The sequence below is a fragment of the Ranitomeya variabilis genome, chromosome 2 (assembly GCF_051348905.1).
Source record: "Ranitomeya variabilis isolate aRanVar5 chromosome 2, aRanVar5.hap1, whole genome shotgun sequence".
NCBI lineage: Eukaryota > Metazoa > Chordata > Amphibia > Anura > Dendrobatidae > Ranitomeya > Ranitomeya variabilis.
In genome coordinates, this window is record NC_135233.1 from 436,843,221 (window position 1) to 436,859,866 (window position 16,646).

General features: G+C 42.9%; 1 protein-coding gene across 8 annotated transcripts in view; it reads right to left on the reverse strand.

Moving 5' to 3' along the window:
• Positions 1 to 16,646, reverse strand: part of LRRC4C (leucine rich repeat containing 4C) — a 1,072,649-nt gene that overhangs the window by 292,941 nt on the left and 763,062 nt on the right. The gene's annotated exons all lie outside the window — the stretch shown is intronic.

Sequence of the window (16,646 nt, forward strand, 5' to 3'; positions counted from 1 at the left end):
GAGTTATCGAACATGTGGCCCAGATGCAGGACAGGTTCACAAATGTGATGCAAATTGTGAGGGAAACCCTCCTCCAAGCACAAGAGTCCCAGACAAGGGTTTACAATCCTTACAGCCCTGGAGACCGGTGTTGGTGTTGATCTCCACAGTTGAAAGTAAGTTCCTGGCTAAGTGGCAAGGGTCATACGAGGTGGATGAAAAGTTGAGTGACATCAACTACGAGGTCCACCAACCAGGAAGAAGAAAGCCATACTAGGTGTACATTAACATTAAACTGCTGAAACCATGGTGAGGCAGGGATCCAGAAGAAGCAATGTGGTTAGGGGCCCATCCTGAAGCCAAGGTCGAGGATGTCATAGTGGCAGAGACACTGTCGCTGGCCCAGAAACAACAGTGCCGTGAGCTTCTTCAGCAGAACTGAGACCTGTTTACAGAGATACCAGGATGTATGCAGGTTATGGAGCACGAAATCCAAATCCTGACTGAACCGCATGTGAAGGTGAATCAAAAGCTGTATCGAATTCCCAAAGCCCACCAAGAGGTGATCTACAAGGAGGTTAAAAGAATGTTAAGCCTGGGTGTCATTGAGGAGTCAAGGTGTGGCTGGTCCACCCCTATTGTCCTTGTGCCAAAGCCGGATGGAAAGTGGTGCTTCTATAATGATTACAGAAAGCTCAATGAGGAGTCCAAGTTTGATGCATATCTGGTGACCCGGGTCGATGAGCTTATTTAGAGGCTAGGGTCAGCCAGATATATCACCTCTGTGGATCTAACAAAAGGGATCTTTCAGTATACCTAGATGTCGTTCACACTCCAAGAAGCCCCAGCTACCTTCAAGAGGGCCATGGACCAGATCCTAGTAGCTCACAAAACGTATGCGGCCGCTTATCTGGATGACATTGTGTTCTTCAGACCAGATTGGGGAAGTCACCTGCAGAAGGTCCAGGTGGTACTGGATACACTGATGAAGGGAGGGTTTACCATAAACCCAAAGACGTGTGCCCTGAGGAAAGAAGAGGCAAAATACTTGAGCTACATCATTTGAAGGGGCAAGATAAAGCCACAAATAGATAAGGTGGAGGCAATCCAAAAGTGGCCGCAGGTGGTCTACAAAAAGCAGGTTAGGGCATTTCTGGGAATTGTGGGATACTATCGGCAATTTATCCCAAATTTCACCATGATAGCCACCCCCCTGACTTATCTTCTGAAGGGCACAAAGATGGCGAAATGGTCCTCTGAAGCAGAGATACATTCCAGGAGTTGAAGATAGCCCTATACAAACAGCCAGTCTTGGTTGCTCCTGACTTCACTAAGGAGTTTGTGCTCCAGATGGATGCCTTCAAGAAAATAGATGGGGATGAACATCCAGTCCTATACCTTAGTATGAAACTCTCCTCCTGTGAGAAGAAATATGCCATCATAGAAAAATAGTGCTTGGCCATCAAGTGGGCAATCGACACCCTGAGATACTACTTGTTAGGCAGGAAGTTACATGGGAATGCAGATGCCCTGTCCAGACTCCCCTATTTTGCAAATGAAAGTGCCAAAACCCCCGGCTATGTGCAGGGGGGGTATGTGACAAAGTCACCAGCAAGGTTTTGGAGGGAAGATATGTTTCACTGATGCTCATGGCTTCAGTGATAAAAAAAACCCAACATTTTTCCTTCAGCACACTGCAAATGTTGCAAGGAAGTAGTAGCCAATTTAAATAAAGGGCTGGGTTTTTAGTGGACAACCACAGTGTGGGTAGGAGGACCCCAGGGTGTGGTCTGCGATTTAAATAGCTGGCCTTTAGAGGAAGTAGTGGTTCAGTGTCTGGAGAGGAACGCTTCAGAGATGTGTTTTTGCCTGTGTTAAAGGACCTGAACCATGGACCTTGCTAATTCTGCTAATTCTGAGTGGGCTGATCCCTACTAGGAGGAGTGTGTTTTGTTTGCTGTTTTGCCCAGAGGGCTGTGTTTACTTTTTTCAGCTTGGTTTATGCTGCACTTAATAAACCAAGCACGTTCTAAAAGATACAGTGTTCCATTTCTATCTCTGTGTCCAGCCGAGTGAGCCAATCTACCAAAGATACATGTGGATATGAAAATAAATATAAATATAAATATATATATATATATATACATAGTCTTGAAGTGCAGATGTGCAAAGCTTTACATTCATTAAGGGCTTGAATTTTTAGATCAACATGACAACAAATTTGCTGATACCGGTGCCGTATTGGAAAATTGGTAGCTTCGCCGATATGTTTTCAGAGATGTGTAGTTAATCCTGAAGTTACCTATTGTTGAGTTCGCCATTTACAGCAAATTGTATAAATAATCACATCTTTTTTACCAAGAACATTTTAAGGCCAAACCAATACGCAAGGATATATAAGTCCTTCTTTACTTTTGGTCTTGATGTATTTTGAAATGAGTAGCAAGAGATGATCAGCTTTTGAAAAAAATTGATTTGGTGATACTCTGTCACGAGACGTGTATGATACATGTTTATATTTAAATAAATATATTTCTATAAGTAAATATTTATACATAGACATAAAGTACAGATGTGTCCAGCTTCACCTTCACTAAGGGCTCCAATTTGTAGAATGGCAAGATAATAAAGGGTGGATATTCACTTTAAGATTTGATGAAACTGACAAATCAGCGGATGCCGATGCTATATTGGAATATTGGTGGTTTAATTGTCAATCAGGGACGTTCCTGATGGATTTATTGTTTTCCCCTTTTAATTATTTATGCAAAATGATATACAAATATGAACATAATGGAAAGTGAATGTTCCCCGTTTCATCTTTCCATTCCAAGCATTTGAAATGAAAGAAACATTTACCTTTGATTTAAACGCAAGGTCAGACGGAATATGGAACTCAGAGAGCAATCATTGCATTTTCTGTCACCGGACCAATTAAGTCTTCCAGCTGTCAGTATGTAATGTTACTACACCATAAAAAAGATAGTAAGATGCATTGATCTGTGTCGAAGCTACTTCACAGAGAAAATTGGACAGAAATAATGATAATTGTCATAGGATGTCAAGCCATTAAATAAGAATGCAGCATGGGAACTGTGAAGCATGCAGACAAACCCTTTGCTTGCATAGTATAGAGTAAGCACTGATTATACAGAAACAAAATGCTTTTCAGAGACTCACACCTTTTCCCCAGTAGGACGCTCTCCTCAATTGGTTTGATGTATCAACTTATTGCAGTTTAATATTTGTCTTTTTTTTTACAGATTCTTTTATATCTTTGCCATGCATCACAGGCTTTTATGTTAAGTCAGTCCTGCTGTGTTGTCATTCAAAGGTATAATTACCCAACCTACATGAACCCTAACAAGTGGCTAAAGTTATAGATCTGCGAGGATTAAAAGAGCTTTAACTTCCAGGTGCATGTAAAGCTTTAGAAGTAAAAATTCAGAATAAAATACATAAAAATAAAAGCAATGAAGTAAATAAAGGCGTAAAATAAGGCAATAAAATAAATAATAACAGTAAAATAATAAAAATGGGTGCAGTTAAACGAAATCAATACTTAAAAGCAATAGAAAAAATATTGAAATATAAGTACATTGTGTCCGTAAAGTCATGGTGCACTTTTATAGTTTACATATTGATATGATTGGGCCCTTTCTCTGGCCCAATCATATCAGACCTGTTCATGAGGAGAGATAACAAGAACCAATCAAACAACACAAACTCATTTATGCTGTTGCTGAGCCCCCAGTCAGATTAACCCCTGATAGACTGAAGTCTGATTAATACACTGCCACACTGCCAGGTCTGTGACATCATGCAACCACAAGCTTTTGCTATCGTATGGATGTGTGTTATGGACCTGGTGGTTAGGAGCACCCGAAGTGACCTGATGGTTAAAACAGAAAACCTGGGACAAGCTCTGAGGAGGTGGTAACTCTACTGACCACAATCCCTAATCCTATCACACACACTAAAAATAGCTGTGGAGCGTACCTAACTCTCCCTAGATGCCTCTTCACAGCCTAAGAGCTAACTAGTAACTACCCCTAAAGATAGAAATAGCAGCCTACCTTGCCTCAGAGAAATTCTCCAAAGTAAAGGTAGCCCCCCACAAATATTAACTGTGAGTTGAGAGGGAAGTGACAAACACAGGAATGAAACAGATTTTAGCAAAGGAGGCCGAATCTTCACTAGATAGACAGAGGATAGGAAACGGAACTATGCGGTCAGTATAAAAAACTACAAAACCCACGCAGAGTGTGCAAAAAGACCTCCACACCGACTCACGGTGTGGAGGTGCAGCTCTGCACCCCCAGAGCTTCCAGCTAGCAAGGAAATATCATAATAGCAGGCTGGACTGAAACATAGCATGTACTGAAAAATATATTAAAATACCGATGAACAGCAAATGACTAGCAAGGACTTAGCTTCTGCTGGAGTAGACAGGTCATCTGAGAAATCCAAGAGAGATCTGAACCAGTACTGAGACATTGACAGCTGGCATGAACTAACGACCTGGGCAGAGTTAAATAGGGAAGCCAGCAGCAGCAATAAACGAGGGCAGCTGAGAAAGCCAACCTCAAAGATCAGCAGTTCCACTCAAAGCCACCAGAGGGTGCCCAAGGACAGAACTCACCAAAGTACCATTCACGACCACAGGAGGGAGCCCGAGAACGGAATTCACAACAGTACCCCCCCCCTTGAGGAGGGGTCACCAAACCCTCACCAGAGCCCCCAGGCCGATCAGGACGAGCCAAATGAAAGGCACGAACCAAATCGGCAGCATGGACATTGGAGGCAACAACCCAGGAATTATCCTCCTGACCATAGCCCTTCCACTTAACCAGGTACTGAAGCTTCCATCTCGAAATACGAGAATCTAAAATCTTCTCCACCACATACTCCAACTCCCCCTCAACCAACACCGGAGCAGGAGGATCAACGGAAGGAACCATAGGCGCCACATATCTCCGCAACAACGACCTATGGAACACATTATGGATGGCAAAAAAAGCTGGAAGGGCCAAACGAAACGACACAGGATTGATAATTTCAGAAATCTTATAAGGACCAATGAAACGAGGCTTGAACTTAGGAGAAGAAACCTTCATAGGAACATAACGAGAAGACAACCAAACCAAATCCCCAACACGAAGTCGGGGACCAACACAGCGACGGCGGTTAGCAAAACGTTGCGCCTTCTCCTGAGACAACGTCAAATTGTCCACCACGTGAGTCCAAATTTGTTGCAACCTGTCCACCACCGAATCCACCCCAGGACAGTCAGAAGGCTCAACCTGCCCTGAAGAAAAACGAGGATGAAAACCAGAATTACAAAAAAAAGGCGAAACCAAAGTAGCAGAACTAGCCCGATTATTAAGGGCGAACTCGGCCAATGGCAAGAAGGTCACCCAATCATCCTGATCAACAGAAACAAAGCATCTCAGATAGGTTTCCAAGGTCTGATTGGTTCATTCGGTTTGGCCATTTGTCTGAGGATGGAACGCTGAAGAAAAAGACAAATCAATGCCCATCTTAGCACAAAAGGACCGCCAAAACCTAAAAACAAACTGGGAACCTCTGTCCGACACAATGTTCTCCGGAATGCCATGCAAATGAACCACATGCTGAAAAAATAATGGAACCAAATCAGAGGAGGAAGGCAATTTAGGCAAGGGTACCAAATGGACCATCTTAGAAAACCGATCACAAACCACCCAGATGACAGACATCCTTTGAGAGACAGGAAGATCAGAAATAAAATCCATGGAAACATGTGTCCAGGGCCTCTTCGGGACAGGCAAAGGCAAAAGCAACCCACTGGCACGAGAACAGCAAGGTTTGGCCCGAGCACAAGTCCCACAGGACTGCACAAAAGAACGCACATCCCGTGACAAGGAAGGCCACCAAAAGGACCTGGCAACCAAATCTCTGGTACCAAAAATCCCAGGATGACCAGCCAACACCGAACAATGAACCTCAGAAATAACCCTACTAGTCCATCTATCAGGGACAAACAGTTTCTCCACTGGGCAGCGGTCAGGTCTATCAGCCTGAAACTCCTGCAGCACCCGCCGTAGATCAGGGGAGATGGCAGACAGAATCACCCCCTCTTTAAGAATACCAGCCGGCTCAGGAACTCCCGGAGAATCAGGCAAAAAACTCCTAGAAAGGGCATCAGCCTTCACATTCTTACATCCCGGAAGGTATGAGACCACAAAATCGAAACGGGAGAAAAACAGTGACCATCGAGCCTGTCTAGGGTTCAACCGCTTGGCGGACTCGAGGTAAGTGAGATTCTTATGATCAGTCAGGACCACCACGCGATGTTTGGCTCCGTCAAGCCAATGTCGCCACTCCTCAAATGCCCACTTCATAGCCAACAACTCCCGATTGCCGACATCATAATTACGCTCGGCAGGCGAAAACTTTCTAGAAAAGAAAGCACACGGCTTCATCAAGGAGCCATCAGAACTTCTCTGAGACAAAACAGCCCCTGCCCCAATCTCAGAAGCATCAACCTCGACCTGAAAAGGGAGCAAAACATCTGGCTGACGCAACACAGGGGCCGAAGTAAAACGACGTTTAAGCTCCTGAAAGGCCTCAACGGCTGCAGGGGACCAATTCACCACATCAGCGCCTTTCTTCGTCAAATCAGTCAAAGGCTTAACCACACTAGAAAAATTAGCGATGAAGCGACGGTAAAAATTAGCAAAGCCCAGGAACTTCTGAAGACTCTTCACAGATGTAGGTTGAGTCCAATCATAAATGGCCTGAACTTTAACAGGATCCATCTCGATAGTAGAAGGGGAAAAAATGAAGCCCAAAAAGGAAACCTTCTGAACTCCAAAGAGGCATTTAGAGCCCTTCACAAACAATGCATTAGCACGAAGGACCTGGAACACCATCCTGACCTGCCTTACATGAGACTCCCAATCATCCGAAAAGACCAAAATATCATCCAAATCTACGATCATGAACCTACCCAGATACTTCCGGAAGATGTCGTGCATAAAGGACTGAAACACAGATGGAGCATTAGAAAGCCCGAATGGCATCACCAGGTACTCAAAATGGCCCTCGGGCGTATTAAATGCTGTTTTCCATTCATCGCCCTGTTTAATACGCACAAGATTATACGCCCCTCGAAGGTCAATCTTGGTAAACCAACTAGCCCCCTTAATCCGAGCAAATAAATCAGACAACAGAGGCAAAGGGTACTGAAATCTGACCGTGATTTTATTGAGAAGGCGATAATCTATACAGGGTCTCAGAGAGCCATCCTTCTTGGCCACAAAAAAGAATCCTGCTCCCAACGGCGACGAAGACGGGCGAATATGCCCTTTCTCCAAGGACTCCTTTGCATAACTCCGCATAGCGGCATGTTCTGGCACAGATAAATTGAACAGTCGGCCCTTAGGGAACTTACTACCAGGAATCAAATTAATAGCGCAATCACAGTCCCTATGAGGAGGTAGGGCACTGGACTTGGGCTCATCAAATACATCCTGGTAATCCGACAAAAACTCAGGGACTTCAGAAGGAGTGGAAGAAGAAATTGACATCAAAGGAACATCACCATGTATCCCTTGACAACCCCAACTAGACACTGACATTGATTTCCAATCCAGTACTGGATTATGAACCTGTAACCATGGCAAACCCAACACGACAACATCATGCAAATTATGCAACACCAAAAAGCGAATATTTTCCTGATGTGCGGGAGCCATGTACATGGTCAGCTGAGTCCAGTACTGAGGTTTATTCTTGGCCAATGGCGTAGCATCAATTCCCCTTAAGGGAATAGGACTCTGCAAAGGCTCCAAGGAAAAACCACAGCGCCTGGCAAACTCCAAGTCCATCAAGTTCAGGGCAGCGCCTGAATCCACAAATGCCATAACAGAGTAGGACGACAGTGAGCAAATCAGAGTAACAGATAAGAGAAATTTAGGCTGCAAAGTAGTAATGGTGACAGACCTAGCGAACCTCTTAGTGCGCTTAGGACAATCAGAGATAGCATGAGAGGAGTCACCACAGTAAAAACACAGCCCATTCTGATGTCTGTGTTCTTGCCGTTCAGGTCTGGTCAAAGTCCTATCACATTGCATAGGCTCAGGCCTCCACTCAGAGGACACCGCCAAATGGTGCACAACTTTGCGCTCGCGCAAACGCCGATCAATCTGAATGGCCAAAGACATTGACTCATTCAGACCAGCAGGCATGGGGAACCCCACCATAACATCCTTAAGGGCTTCAGAAAGACCCTTTCTGAAAATTGCTGCCAGGGCACACTCATTCCATTGAGTAAGCACAGACCACTTTCTAAACTTCTGGCAATATACTTCTGCCTCATCCTGACCCTGACATAGAGTCAGCAAGATCTTTTCTGCCTGATCCACAGAATTAGGTTCGTCATAAAGCAATCCAAGCGCTAGAAAAAATGCATCCACATTAAGCAATGCAGGATTTCCTGGCTCAAGGGAGAATGCCCAGTCTTGCGGGTCACCACGCAACAAAGAAATAATAATCTTTACTTGCTGAATGGGATCACCAGAGGAGCGGGGTTTCAGAGCAAGAAACAGTCTGCAATTATTTTTGAAATTCAAAAATTTAGATCTATCCCCAGAAAACAAATCAGGAATTGGAATTCTAGGCTCTAACATCGGATTCTGAACTACATAATCTTGAATACTCTGTACCCTAGCAGTGAGTTGATCCACACAAGAGGACAAACCTTGAATATCCATATCTACACCTGAGTCCTGAACCACCCAGAGGTTAAGGGGAAAAGAAAGACAAAACAAGCTGCAAAGAAAAAAAAAATTGACTCAGAACTTCTCTTATCCCTCTTTTGAGATGCATTAACACCTTGTTGGCCAGCTGTACTGTTATGGACCTGGTGGTTAGGAGCACCCGAAGTGACCTGATGGTTAAAACAGAAAACCTGGGACAAGCTCTGAGGAGGTGGTAACTCTACTGAGCGCAATCCCTAATCCTATCACACACACTAAAAATAGCCGTGGAGCGTACCTAACTCTCCCTAGGCGCCTCTTCACAGCCTAAGAGCTAACTACCCCTAAAGATAGAAATAGCAGCCTACCTTGCCTCAGAGAAATTCCCCAAAGTAAAGGTAGCCCCCCACAAATATTAACTGTGAGTTGAGAGGGAAGTGACAAACACAGGAATGAAACAGATTTTAGCAAAGGAGGCCGAATCTTCACTAGATAGACAGAGGATAGGAAACGGAACTATGCGGTCAGTATAAAAAACTTCAAAAACCACGCAGAGTGTGCAAAAAGACCTCCACACCGACTCACGGTGTGGAGGTGCAGCTCTGCACCCCCAGAGCTTCCAGCTAGCAAGGAAATATCATAATAGCAGGCTGGACTGAAACATAGCATGTACTGAAAAATATATTAAAAAACCGATGAACAGCAAATGACTAGCAAGGACTTAGCTTCTGCTGGAGTAGACAGGTCATCTGAGAAATCCAAGAGAGATCTGAACCAGTACTGAGACATTGACAGCTGGCATGAACTAACGACCTGGGCAGAGTTAAATAGGGAAGCCAGCAGCAGCAATAAACGAGGGCAGCTGAGAAAGCCAACCTCAAAGATCAGCAGTTCCACTCAAAGCCACCAGAGGGTGCCCAAGGACAGAACTCACCAAAGTACCATTCATGACCACAGGAGGGAGCCCGAGAACGGAATTCACAACAGATGTGTGTATGGCAATAATTGGAGCTCACATCGAACTGCACTAAATAGGTATGAAACTAGGAGAGTTTTTTTTTAGTTGGAGCAGATTTCACATTTCTGTCGTTTTTGGTGCTTTCCAGTGACTGGTCAAAAGTGCACCATGACTTTAAGGACACAGTGTATTTCAATAATTTATAATGTTATATTGCACTATTCAATCATAAAATAACATTAAGATTAAAAATAGAAAAAAAGGGATAATTAAATTGTAAAATAAACCAATAAAATAGAAAAATATTGATTTTAATGACTTAATTAAAAAATAAAAGAACAAAATAAACATAAAAAATAGTGAAGGAAAAAGAACACAATGTAATAGTAAACTGGAACTCAGTATGTTATAGATCTGCGAGATTAAAAGAGCTTTAACTTCCAGATGAGTTTAAAAGCTTAGACGTAAAGCTCAAAAGAAAATGAAAAAAAAAAATAAGAGCATTGAAGTAAATGAAAATTAATAATAAACTAAAGCAATACAATAAAAAATCTAATAGTAAAATAATAAAATAATATACAAAAGAATACAATGAATGCAAATTGATACTTATAAAAAGAAAATATTGAAATATATGTATTTAATTTATTTATATTTAAGAATATTTAATATTCTATTATTTCATAGATAAAATAACAATATTAAAATGAAAAATTGTGAAAAAACAAGAAATAATATAAAATGAAATAGTGATAACAAATTATATTGATTTAAATCACTTATATTAACCCCTTCACCCCCAAGGGTGGTTTGCACGTTAATGACCGGGCCAATTTTTACAATTCTGACCACTGTCCCTTTATGAGGTTATAACTCTGGAACGCTTTAACGGATCTTGGCGATTCTGACACTGTTTTCTCGTGACATATTGTACTTCATGATAGTGGTAAAATTTCTTTGATATTACCTGCGTTTATTTGCAAAAAAAATGGAAATTTGGCGAAAATTTTGAAAATTTTGCAATTTTCCAACTTTGAATTTTTATGCCCTTAAATCACAGAGATATGTCACACAAAAAACTTAATAAGTAACATTTCCCACATGTCTACTTTACATCAGCACAATTTTGGAACCAAAATTTTTTTTTGTTAGGGAGTTATAAGGGTTAAAAGTTGACCAGCAATTTCTCATTTTTACAACACCATATTTTTTTATGGACCACATCTCATTTGAAGTCATTTTGAGGGGTCTATATGATAGAAAATACCCAAGTGTGACACCATTCTAAAAAGTGCACCCCTCAAGGTGCTCAAAACCATATGCAAGAAGTTTATTAACCCTTCTGTTGCTTCACAGGAATTTTTGGAATGTTTAAATAAAAGTGAACATTTAACTTTTTTTCACAAAAAATTTACTTCAGCTCCAATTTGTTTTATTTTACCAAGGGTAACAGGAGAAAATGGACCCCAAAAGTTGTTGTACAATTTGTCCTGAGTACGCCGATACCCCATATGTGGGGGTAAACCACTGTTTGGGCGCATGACAGAGCTCGGAAGCGAAGGAGCGCCATTTGACTTTTCAATGCAAAATTGACTGGAATTGAGATGGGACGCCATGTTGCGTTTGGGGAGCCCCTGATGTGCCTAATCATTGAAACCCCCCACAAGTGACACCATTTTGGAAAGTAGACCCCCTAAGGAACTTATCTAGAGGTGTGGTGAGCGCTTTGACCCACCAAGTGCTTCACAGAAGTTTATAATGCAGAACCGTAAAAATAAAAAATCATATTTTTTCACAAAAAATATATTTCGCCCCCAATTTTTTATTTTCCCAAGGGTAAGAGAAGAAATTGGACCCCAAAAGTTGTTGTACAATTTGTCCTGAGTACGCTGATACCCCATATGTGGGGGTAAACCACTGTTTGGGCGCATGGGAGAGCTCGGAAGGGAAGTAGCACCGTTTGACTTTTCAATGCAAAATTGACAGGAATTGAGATGGGACGCCATGTTGCGTTTGGAGAGCCACTGATGTGCCTAAACATTGAAACCCCCCACAAGTGACACCATTTTGGAAAGTTGACCCCCTAAGGAACTTATCTAGATGTGTTTTGAGCGCTTTGACCCACCAAGGGCTTCACAGAAGTCAATAATGCAGAGCCGTAAAAATAAAACAAAAATTTTTTCCCACAAAAATTATTTTTTTAGCCCCCAGTTTTGTATTTTCCCGAGGGTAGAAGGAGAAGTTGGACCCCAAAATTTGTTGTCCAATTTGTCCTGAGTGCGCTGATACCCCATATGTGGGGGGGAACCACCGTTTGGACGCATGGAAGGGCTCGGAAGTGAAGGAGCGCCATTTGGAATGCAGACTTAGATGGAATGGTCTGCAGGCGTCACATTGCGTTTGCAGAGCCCCTAATGTACCTAAACAGTAGAAACCCCCCACAAGTGACACCATGTTGGAAAGTAGACCCCCTAAGGAACTTATCTAGATGTGTGGTGAGTGCTTTGACCCACCAAGGGCTTCACAGAAGTTTATAATGCAGAGCCGTAAAAATAAAACAAAAATTTTTTCCCACTAAAATTATTTTTCAGCCCCCAGTTTTGTATTTTCCGGAGGGTAACAGGAGAAATTGGACCCCAAAAGTTGTTGTCCAATTTGTCCTGCATGCGCTGATACCCCATATGTGGGGGGAACCACCGTTTGGATGCATGGGAGGGCTCGGAAGGGAAGGAGCGCGATTTGGAATGCAGACTTAGATGGAATGGTCTGCAGGCGTCACATTGCGTTTGCAGAGCCCCTAATGTACCTAAACAGTAGAAGCCCCGCACAAGTGACCCCATTTTGGAAACTAGACCCCCCAAGGAACTTATCTAGATGTGTTGTAAGAACTTTGAACCCCCAAGTGTTTCACTACAGTTTATAACGCAGAGCCGTGAAAATAAAAAATCCTTTTTTTTCCCACAAAAATTTTTTTTTAGCCCCCAGTTTTGTATTTTCCCAGGGGTAACAGGAGAAATTGGACCCCAAAGGTTGTTGTCCTATTTGTCCTGAGTACGCTGATACCCCATATGTTGGGGTAAACCCCTGTTTGGGCACACGGGAGAGCTCGGAAGGGAAGGAGCACTGTTTTACTTTTTCAACGCAGAATTGGCTGGAATTGAGATCGGACGCCATGTCGCGTTTGGAGAGCCCCTGATGTGCCGAAACAGTGGAAACCCCCAATTATAACTGAAACCCTAATCCAAACACACCCCTAACCCTAATCCCAACAGTAAGCCTAACCACACCTCTAACCCTGACACACCCCTAACCCTAATCCCAACCCTATTCCCAACCGTAAATGTAATCTAAACCCTAACCGTAACTTTAGCCCCAACCCTAACCCTAACTTTAGCCCCAACCCTAACTGTAGCCTTAACCCTAGCCCCAACCCTAGCCCTAATCCTAACCCTAATGGGAAAATGGAAATAAATACATTTTTTTTATTTTTCCCTAACTAAGGGGGTGATGAAGGGGGGTTTGATTTACTTTTATAGCGAGTTTTTTAGCGGATTTTTATGATTGGCAGCCGTCACACACTAAAAGACGCTTTTTATTGCAAAAAATATTTTTTGCGTTACCACATTTTGAGAGCTATACATTTTCCATATTTTGGTCCACAGAGTCATGTGAGGTCTTGTTTTTTGCGGGACGAGTTGACGTTTTTATTGGTAACTTTTTGGGCACGTCACATTTTTTGATCGCTTTTTATTCCGATTTTTGTGAGGCAGAATGACCAAAAACCAGCTATTCATGAATTTCTTTTGGGAGAGGCATTTATACTGTTCCGCGTTTGGTAAAATTGATAAAGCAGTTTTATTCTTCGGGTCAGTACGATTACAGCGATACCTCATTTATATTATTTTTTTATGTTTTGGCGCTTTTATACGATAAAAACTATTTTATGGAAAAAATAATTTTTTTTGCATCGCTTTATTCTCAGGACTATAACTTTTTTATTTTTTTGCTGATCATGCTGTATGGCAGCTCGTTATTTGCGGGACAAGATGACGCTTTCAGCGGTACCATGGTTATTTATATCTGTCTTTTTGATCGCGTGTTATTCCACTTTTTGTTCGGCGGTATGATAATAAAGCGTTGTTTTTTGCCTCGTTTTTTTTTTTTTTTTCTTACGGTGTTTACTGAAGGGGTTAACTAGTGGGCCAGTTTTATAGGTCGGGCCGTTACGGACGCGTCGATACTAAATATGTGTACTTTTATTGTTTTGTTTTTTTTATTTAGATAAAGAAATGTATTTATGGGAATAATATATATATTTTTTTTCATTATTTTGGAATTTTTTTTTTTTTTTTTTTTACACATTTGGAAATTTTTTTTTTTACTTTTTTACTTTGCCCCAGGGGGGGACAATACAGATCGGTGATCTGCCAGTTTGCATAGCACTCTGACAGATCACCGATCTGAGAGAAGTGCAGGCTGCTTCACAGTGCCTCCTCTGAGCAGGCTTCTGTGAAGCCACCTCCCTCCCTGCAGGACCCGGATCCGCGGCCATCTTGGATCCGGGTCTGGAGCAGGCAGGGAGGGAGGTAAGACCCTCGCAGCAACGCGATCACATCGCGTTGCTGCGGGGGGCTCAGGGAAGCCCGCAGGGAGCCCCCTCCCTGCGCGATGCTTCCCTGCACCGCCGGCACATCGCGATCATGTTTGATCGCGGTGTGCCGGGGGTTAATGTGCCGGGAGTGGTCCGTGACCGCTCCTGGCACATAGTGCCGGATGTCAGCTGCGATAGGCAGCTGACACCCGGCCGCGATCGGCCGCGCTCCCCCCGTGAGCGCCGCCGATCGCGCTGGACGTACTATCCCGTCGGTGGTCATACGGGCCCACCCCACCTCGACGGGATAGTACGTCCGATGTCAGGAAGGGGTTAAGTAAATTAGTTTATTATATAATATATTATTACTAAAAAAGTTAAATAACATTATCTTTAAAAATGGTAAAAAATAATACAATGTAATGGTAAACTAAAACTTAGGATGGGCAGTTTCACTTAGGATAATTTTCATTATAAAATTGTTTTCTTCTTACAGGTAACTGGCATGAATTGCATTGTACCATGGCAAATTTAAGAAGATGCATGCCAAGGCTCGATGCACTGTGAGATCCAATGGACACATGGTGCTCTTTAATTCAATCAACTAGATTAAAAAGAATCTGATGACTTCTTCCCAGTCCTTTAGACATCTACAGAACTGTGACTGCATTTGTGTCCTTCCTCACTCTTCCTCCTGAGAAAAGTGATACAAGATGATTAGCTTTACAAGTAAAAACGTGATTTCATGATATCCTATCAGGAGATGTTAACGCTATATTTGTCTATATGTGACCACCCAGTGGTTGTGATGTGGACTGCAGCTTAATGAGAGGTTTGCAACTGTGTTACCATATGTGGTCCTAGACCGCCGCATGAACCAGGGCTTATACCACTGAACTCCCGCTTTCCTTTTTCCATGGGCATATTACTACTCAGACAACACAGGGTGAGGGTGAAACAGTGTAACAATACTTTATTGAACTACAAAACAGTTGACAAAATATAGAACAGTCCCAGCAAAATACAAAAGATGGTGCAAAATTATAGAGTCTCACCATTCCCCTGACTCATCGGGATAATAACAGTTTCAACTCCGGGGCTTCTAGGGTCACCAACCCCACTTATGACAATCACAGAGAGGAGGTAATGATGAGCTTAGGAAGCTGACAGTTCATGGAGGTTCGTGGCTAGGAGGGTCACAACCTGGGTTCTCAGAACATCTCCATGGAGCCAGGTGACCAGTGGGTCTCAATTCTGGCTTTCTTAAACATATTCATGGGGCTCAGGTGACCGGTGGGTCCATATCCTGGCTTCCCCAAATGTATCCATGGGTTCATTGATGGTCAATGGAGCAGATCTGTATTTTTTTTAGCCTGGGCTATGGTTCCCTAAGCTGGCATCCTGTGTAATGTCAAATCTGTGTCTCTCATGATGGAGCCATGATGTCCTGGCTAGGGTTGAGCGACCTTAGCTTTTTTAGGATCGAGGTGGGTTTTGTGAAACCCGACCTTCTCGGATGTCGGATCGTATGGAATCGGCCGATTCTACTGTAAAGTCGGGTTCCGGACCCGGAACACGAAACCCAATGTATGTCAATGAAATTATTTTTTTTATTCTCTCTCTCTCTCTCTCTCTTTCTCTCTCTCTCTCTCTCTCTCTCTCTCTCCTCCGTGCAAGGCATATGTTATTTTTTGACTCCGGAAATTACTACGTCCGAAAACGTAACATAGCACTATGATGCCGCAGGAGCCGGAACCTATGTCATCACGCTGCCCACAATTAATTGGCTCAAAAAAATGGCGGGGAAGGCGTCATTCGAAACGCGACTTTGGCGCCAAGTTCGCGTTCCACGTGGCCGACCCACACTGGGATCGGATCGGGTTTCATGAGACGCCGACTTTGCCAAAAGTCGGCGACTTATGAAAATGAACGACCCGTTTCGCTCAACCCTAGTCCTGGCTGCTGTCCTTCTTGTGCAGTGTTCCTCGCTGTGGTTTTGTAAAGAGTCTCTGATTCCTCCTTGCAGAATGATAGAAGTCCTTTTTTATACCCATATCTGTGTTTTTGGTCATCATCCACAGTTCAGGGGGGGGAAGAGGGATGAGTTTAACTCTCATTGTATGAGTATTTAAGCAATTTGCATAGTTTTTCCTCCTCTGTTTTGCAACTCAATCAACATATTATCAAACATCTATTGTTCGATTACCTTGCGTCTCTGTCAACCAAGATAACGACACAATATGCTACAACAAACGTCAACTCACGAGTGAACGTTAAAAGCTCATACAAACAATATTCTGTTTCTCCCTTGAGAAAGCGGCACTGTGCAGCCGTGAAACGCACGTCGGAGTCCTTCATCTGGCTGTCCTCCTATCTC